Source organism: Gossypium arboreum, chromosome 13 (genome assembly GCF_025698485.1).
Source record: "Gossypium arboreum isolate Shixiya-1 chromosome 13, ASM2569848v2, whole genome shotgun sequence".
NCBI classification, from domain to species: Eukaryota; Viridiplantae; Streptophyta; class Magnoliopsida; order Malvales; family Malvaceae; genus Gossypium; species Gossypium arboreum.
In genome coordinates this window covers 70,525,271-70,533,857 of record NC_069082.1, presented here as the reverse complement: position 1 = coordinate 70,533,857, position 8,587 = coordinate 70,525,271, and positions in this window count along the sequence as shown.

Genomic DNA, 8,587 nt, shown 5'->3' with positions numbered 1-8,587 from the left:
TTCTTTTTCGCAAATGTACAGATCAAGTCATTAGAAGATGTGTTACAAGATCAGAAACATCAAAAATACTGGAACATTGCCACTCAGGGCCAACTGGAGGACACTATAGTGGAACTAAGATCATCCATAAAATACTTGAATTATTCAAATATGCTAACAGGTACGTTACTTCCTGTGACAAATGCAAATAGACAGGTAACATATCTAAACATGATGAAATGCCTCAAAACTATATGCTTTCATGTGAAATATTTGACGTTTGGGGTACCAATTTCATCAGCCCATTCCCCAGTTCATTTAGGAATAAATACATCTTAGTAGGAGTTGAATATATATCCAAATGGGTGGAAGCCCAAGCTCTACCTCCTAATGATGCTAGAGTGGTAGTACGTTTTGTTAAGAAACTCTTCTCGAGATTCGAAACACCTAGAGCAATTATCAATGACAGGGGCACTCATTTTTGTAATACCCAATTTGAAAAAACTCTTAAGAAATACGAAGTTCATCATAGAACAGCCACCCCATACCATCCTCAAACTAATGGACAAGTTGAAGTGGTAAATCGAGAAATCAAACGGATCCTTGAAAAAATAGTAGAATCAAACAGAAAAGATTGGGCAATGAAAGTAGATGATGCCTTATGGGCTTACAGAACTGCTTTTAAAACCCCCATAGGGACATCGCCGTACAAACTTGTTTATGGAAAAAGTTGTCATCTACCATTCGAACTAGAGCATAAAGCTTTCTGGGCTATTAAATTTCTAAACCTTGATCCCAAACTTGCAGGAAAAAATAGGTTGATGCAGCTGAACGACCTTGATGAGTGGTGAGCCAATGCATACGAAAACTCATGCCTATACAAGGAAGCAACAAAACAGCACCATGACAATCGTTTAAAGCAACGAAAACAATTTGAAGTTGGAGATCTTGTCCACCTATACAACTCAAGACTCAAATTGTTTCCTGGGAAACTAAAATCATGATGGTCAAGACCTTTCATAATTCAATCTGCTCTTCCATATGGCACAATAGAGGTAAGTCATCCATCACACGGTACTTTCAAAGTAAATGGACATTGTCTCAAAATTTATAATGATTAGAATTTTAAAGATGATGGAGAGGAGCTACGACTCCACAAACCGCCCTGAATAAACCAACAAGGTAACAGTCGAGCTTAAACTATAAACAAGCACTTCTCGGGAGGCAAACCGAGTACTAAGGTTTTAAATTATTTAAATTTGAATTTTTAAACATCTAGGTCACTAACAGAGTCTTTGAAGTACAGGTTCCCAACTCCACACGGTTGATCACACGGCCGTGCATAAGGCTGTGTGACCAACACAGACGAAAAAATGGTCGTGTGATACGGCCGTGTGAAAATAGGGTAAAAGTTATCTTTCCCAACACGGGATACGATAAGTGGCCACGAGCGTGCGACCTGGCTGTTATCAAATCTACCAAATGCATATGGGCGTGCGACACGCTCGTGTCTACCACCTGTGGACAGAACTGTCAAAATAACACTAGCATGCGCAGAGCTATAGGACTGTGGGAGAAGCAAACCACATCATACAAGGTTATGTAACATGATCATATAGCCACACGGCCTAGACACACAAGCGTGCCCGAAGGCCGTGTGACGACATCTCACTTCGTGACAAACACGGGATGGACACGATCCACACGGGGCGTGTGAACTGGCTGTGCCACTTGAAAAATTTAGATTATCTATCTTCTTTTATTTTTCTTTCATTAATTTTTGAAGATTCTTTTGTTTTTGAACACGACTTATCTTTATGATTACTACCAAAATATTCCCCCAATTCTCCTTTTGTTCTTTAGAATCATGTTTGTCCTCCAGCTTTATCTTTAATAACTCACTCTCGCTACTCCAGGAATTTCATCCATTTTTCACTCAGGACGTTTCACTTCTCTCCATATCTTATTTTTATTCTAATATCTATCTTTGTACATTGAGGGCAATGTACATCTTAAGTATGGGGGTATTTATTTCATTATCAGAAAAATCCTTGAATGCCTGCCTTGTTCTTTTGAAAAGCTCTCATATCATATTTAGGATAAATTTTGACTGATTTATGACGTTGATTGATATATCTTGAAGTAAAACATAGGCATTTATGCATTGATTGTTTAAACCTCAAGACATTAGAGAATCAAGCATGATAAGTTGATTTTTAAGAATTTAAAATTTTAGGTTGTTTCCCCAAAGTTTAGTTATTACTTTGAGTTGGAATTCACAAGTTTTAAACATCAAAAAAGTCATAATTTTTGTGACATTTTTGAGCCTTTGAGCATCTATTAATTCTTTCATGCTCACTTTTATTATTGCTTTGAGTGCGTGAGTATTGAACTGTTATTCTAGAACTTCCTTGATTATGCATGTCGAGACCACACCATTTGATTTGATATGTCAAAATGATTAAGGCACTTAGGATTAACCCACTCATGCCATGAAAAGCCTACCTCTACGATTAGCCCCTAGTAAACCTCGTTGAGCCTAACAAGCCATTTCTTGTATTACCCTTAATATTAACCCTTAAGCCATTATTGTTGAAATCCCCTAAATTAATCCCTATTTTTGTCGAGATTTGAGTTGAATAAATTGTTTAGCTTTGTCTTGTTCTTAATAGTTAGTCTATGTCATTTAACTTGTTCTTAAAAACAACCTGTATACTTTGTAAGCTTCGGTATTTAAATTCCATATTATGAGAAAAGCTCTGTTGTATGCAATTGATGACTAGCTCCTTTTCTAGTTAAGTAATTTTCAACTCAATCTTGATTCTAACCCTTTCTTTCAGCTTGTGACCACACCCGCTAACCAAGCCTCATTACAACCCTCTAAAGACCTTTTGATTGATGTATCATCTTAAATTATAGTGGTGGAAATTTGATTTTCATGCAAGCCTATGGTAATGACTTTTCATTATTGACTATTCAGTGCTTCATTTATTGTCCTTAAACACCTCGAGTGATTTGAGTGAATCTTTAGTGAGGATATGAAACGCTGTGATATTCTGAATCAAAGGTAATTACTTAGATGAGGGGAAACACCTATGTTTGCATAATTAAATACTCAACTTGGAATGTTTGAAACTTTTATGTTCTTTTAATTGAATTCTCAATGTATGATTACCTATGGATTATTTTGAGATATTATCAAATGAAATTATAAGTTGAAAAGAATTTATTTTGATTATGACTTGAGAATTTTGCTTGAGGATAAGGAAATACTTAAGTGTGGGGTTATTTGACAAACCGTAATTTATACATATTTTTACCCCATGTTTAACGCATTTTATGGATGATTTCCTATTAGAATTGGTGAATTCGATGCTCCCAATGCTTTAATTTCATGTTGTATACTTAGGAGAGCATAGGAGAGTGAAAGGAACAAGAAACGGGCCAAAAATGGAGAAAATGGGCCAAAGTACGAAATCAACACGGCATGGACCTTCTCACACGGGCAGACCACACGGTTGTGTCAATTTGGCAGGCTCAAGCATGGCCTGAAGTAATCGCACACAGAAGTGTCCCTGACGAGCCCAAGTTGAGTCCAATTCAGAAAAGACTAATTTTGAGGGATCTTAGGCATTCCAAAGCCTATAAATACACCTTAGAGGAGGAAGAAAGGGAGACACAGAATAGGGAGTAAGGAATTACTCCAAGGAAGCTGATTGATCCATCTCAGAAGCCAAATTCACCATCAAGACTGAAGATCTGTGACAGCCCAAAATAGACCCTAGCCGGAATGTGGTTTCGGGACCACTAAACCGAGTCATAAAAATAATTAATTGTTATATTCTATGCTTACTATGTGTGTGCATGCATATGTGGAAATTTCACTATCTAATTTTACCCATTTGTATGAGAAAGTATTAAATAGGGATCAAAGTGAAACATGGTGAAATATGATAGGCTAATTTTAAATGGCTTGTTAGTACATGTTAACAAAAAGGTGGAGTTGCATGTCAAATAATCCCCTTCCTAAGGAGGAGTGGCCGGCCATGACAAATTATGGGCAAGGGGAAACATGTTCCCAACATGTTTTACTAATGGATGATGTTAGAAATAATAAACAACTAAGCATGGGTGAGAAAAGAAAAAAAAAATGTGTGTGAGAGAGTAGCATCCCCCCCCCCCATTGCCGTGCAACCAAGAAGGGAAAACAAAAAAATTTGTTCATGCTTGCTCTCTCCCATTTTGGCCGAAAATACTAAGAGGAAGAAGGGATTTTTGCTTCATTTCCTTTGTTTAGAAGAGATCTAGAAGGAGATTTGGCTAAGTTTGCATCAAGATTAAGGTATGTATGAGGTTGTGTTGGGAGTTTCATGCATGGTTTGGTTGCTAATTTGATGTGCATGTTAGCCATGGCTCAAATCCTTGTTATGCCATGGAAATGATATTTGGCCAAAGTTGTTATGGTGATAAAGCCATTGCATGCTAAGTGTGAAGCTTGATGATGATGCATGCAATGATGGATTGTCTACTCTTGAGTAAGATTTTGAGTTTTCTTTTTGTGTTTAACCATGATTGAAGATGAATGGAGCATGATTGTCATATTCGGCCATGATGCATTCATGAGCATGGTTCATGCTTCTTGCATGTTAGTTAAAATTTGTATTTTGGATGGCTATGGACACCTTGAAATTCGCCATGCTCATATTGTATATATATGTTTGCACATGATGTTTTGGCTATGAAGTAAGTGATGAATATATTGGTTTAAAGAAGAAGATGTGGAAGAATGCTTGTGAAATTGCAAGCACAATTTGTCCTAGCACACATATAAGTGCTTGATGCTATATTATAAGTTTTGGGCCACAATGTGCAAAGCATTAACTAGTAAAATGCATGCTGTTTTGTGAGGTATTAAGTGCAAAATTGACCTCAACATGTACATGAATATTCGGCCTTGGGTAGCCTATTGAAGGCCTTAGCTTTTCCTTGATGCTCAAATAAATTGTATTGAATTGCTTGATGTAGTATAAAATGTGCATGACCATTGTGTATTCAAGCTAAAGAGTGGCCATATGACCATTTAAACTCCTTGTCATATTCGGCCATAAGCAAGCACAATGAGGTTTTAATAAATTGAATTTGTTTGAATTAGCTCAAGAGCTAAGAGGGCCACAATTGGACAAGGGGAAGGAAAAGGTGATCGAATAGCCGAAAAAGCCGTTCGAAAACATCCGATAAAATTGTAACACCCCGAACCCGAGACCATCGCCGGTGTCGGACACGAGGGGTTAGCAAGCCAAGTTCACTTGTTTTGCCCATCCATTTGACATTTCGGTCAGTTGGAAAAACTGCGTCCTGTCGCCTTAAAATAATATCTCGAGTTTCAAAACTCGAAACTGGTTTCGTAAATTTTCCTGAATTTAGACTCATATATCCATCCATGGATTTATATCTAGAATTTTGGTCGGGCCAATTGGTACAGTTTATTAGTTAAAGTCACCCATGTTACAGGGATCGACTGCTCTGACCTTCGTGCGGTATAACTTGAATATCTCTCTGTACAGGGCTTTAATGCTGGTGCCGTTTGTTTCTAATGAAACTAGACTCAAAATGGAATCTGTACATATAATGTATGTCTCCTAATTATTTTTGGATAATTTATAGTAAATTTTTAAAGTTACGACAGGGAACCCAGAAACCGTTCTGGCCCTGTCTCACAATAGCTTTAATATCTCTTAACATGTAACTCCTATGACCATTTCGTTTCTTCCATATGAAAATAGACTCATCAAGGTTCATTTAAATGGCTTATTCACTATTTAATTTCTCATGTACACATACATCAATAATCATTGGACATGTCCAAATGCATTCTCGCGCGTACCGGCTAAGCCTCACAAATTTTCGTTCATAGTCGGTAACTGACATCGAACCTTGCTTAAGATCAAGGAATTCCCTCCGCTTTTGGTCGATGAATCTCTGACTGATATACTTTTTTCGGAACTCGGTTTGAAAGAATTCCCAAGTCACTTGCTCTCTAGGCACCACAGAAGTCAGAGTACTCCACCAATAGTAGGCGGACTCGCGTAGCAAGGAGATGGTACACTTTAAGCACTCATCGGTGTACAGGATAGCTCATCAAGCACCGGATAGTGTTATCTAACCAAAATTCAGCTCGCTCGGCATCATCATCATCCGTAGCCTTAAATTCAGTGGCCCCATGTTTTCGAATCCTATCGATTGGGGCTTACTTGACCTTATTTGGTCGATCACGGAGGTATTGTAGGTCTTGAGGTTGCATTTGTCGGAAGCTATTATGTAAACGCTCGAGGATGGGCTGAATGATGATATAAGGATGTTTGTTGGCATCCTCGAGATACGAGAGTTCGTAGTACTTGTTGAGCGAGCTTGTAAAGTCGAAGAGCTTAGAAAGGAGAAACAAAAAGTGATGTGGGAACCGGAGAATTCGAAAGAGGTCCTCGGAAAGTCTCTTCAACAAGCATCGAAGAGATTTTGAGATGATGTGAGCCGGTCTAGAGGCGTTTGGGCTTTTCTAGACGAGGACGCGATCGACCCCTGTGACCACACGAGTCACCTCGATCGCGGTGGTGGAAATGATCGCCGAGAGAGGCGGAGTGTCCACATTGTGGCAAATGGCATTCGGGAGCTGTTGGTTTCGTGATCGCTCCTGCTATAAGTGTGGATCGGCCGACCACTTTATGAAGGATTGCCCGAGGATGCATGAACAGAATGTAAGTCAGAGTGCAAACCCGGCTGCTACCACTGCTCGAGGTAGGCCACCTAAAAATATGGGCAATGTCAGTGGCGGTCAAAGAGGATCTAGAGATGCTACCATCAGATTTGAGGCTTGTGCTCCTGCTAGGACTTATGCCATCTGCGCCTTGCGAGGATGCTGCCTCTCCGGATGTTATTACCGGTACTTTCACTCTTTTCAATACAAATGTGATTGCTTTGATTGACCCCGGTTCTACTCATTCATATATATGTGAAACCTTAGCATCCATAAAGACTTTGCCCATTGAGTCTCTTGAGTTTGTAATTCGGTGTCAAACCCTTGGGTCATTACGTGCTTGTCAACAAAGTGTGCAAGAAAAGTCCCTAGTGTTCCGAGGTTCTTGTTTTCCGGCGGACTTGATGCTTTTGCCGTTCGATGAGTTCGACGTTATTCTTGGTTTGGATTGATTGACCATGCACGATGCGATTGTAAATTGCAAGAGCAAGACTATCGATTTGAGGTGCGCGAATAATGAAATAATTCGGGTTGAGTCTACGGACTTAAAGGGTTGCCAATTTGTAATATCGCGATGTTGGCCCGAAATATGTAAGAAAAGGGTGCGGCGTACCTTGCGTCGTGCTTTCGATGACAAGGAATCGAAAAGAAACCCGAATCTGTGCGTGGTTTGTGAATACCGGATGTTTTCCCGAAGAATTGCGGGTTTACCACTGTTCGGAAATAGAATTTGGCATCGAATTGGTACCGGTACCACTCCAATTCGATAGCTCCGTATCGTATGGCACCAACGGAATTAAAGGAGTTGAAAGCTCGGTTGCAAGAATTGGTGGATAGAGGTTTTGCTCGCCGAGAGTTTTTCGCCTTGGGGTGCGCCAAGATTGTTCGTGAAGAAGAAGGATGGAACCATGCGGTTGTGCATCGACTATCGTCGACTTAATAAAGCGACGATAAAGAACAAATATCCGTTGCCACGTATTGATGACTTGTTCGATCAATGAAGGGAGCCTCGGTGTTCTCGAAAATATATTTGAGATCGGGCTATTATCAATTGCGAATCCGAGATTCGGACGTACCCAAGACGCCTTGAGCGAGATATGGTCACTATGAGTTCCTAGTGATGCCGTTTGGGCTCACTAATGCCCTAACGGTATTTATGGATTTAATGAATCGGATCTTTAGACCATATTTGGATCGATTAAGTAGTCGTGTTCATTGATGACATCTTGGTCTATTCAAGAAATGAGACCGAACATCTTGAACACCTGCGGTTAGTCTTTGCAAATTTTACGGATAAGCAATTATATGCTAAGTTCAGCAAGTGTGAGTTACGGTTAAGAGAGGTTAGCTTCTTGGGTCATGTGGTATCAGCATCGGGTATTCGAGTCGACCGAATAAAATTTCAGCCATACTTAATTGGAAGCCTCAGAAATATTATTGAGGTTCGGAGCTTTTGGGGCTTCTTAGGTTATTACCGACGATTTGTAAAGGCTTCTCAACGATAGCCACGCCGATGACGGCTACTCCAAAAGGATGTTAAGTTCGAATGGACGAGAAATGCCAAAAAGTTTCGATCAATGAAAACTTATTTGACCGAAGCCCCAATTCTAGTGCAACCCGAGTCCGGCAAGGAGTTTGTCATCTATAGCGACGCCTCTCTACTTGGGTTAGGTTGCGTATTAATGCAAGAAGGTCGAGTTGTGGCCTATGAATCGAGGCAATTAAAGCCACATGAGAAAAATTATCCGACTCATGATCTCGAATTGGCGCCATCGTATTCGCCTTAAAGATTTGGCGACATTACTTATTTGGTGAAAGGTGCCATGTATACTCGGATCACAAAAGTCTCAAATATTT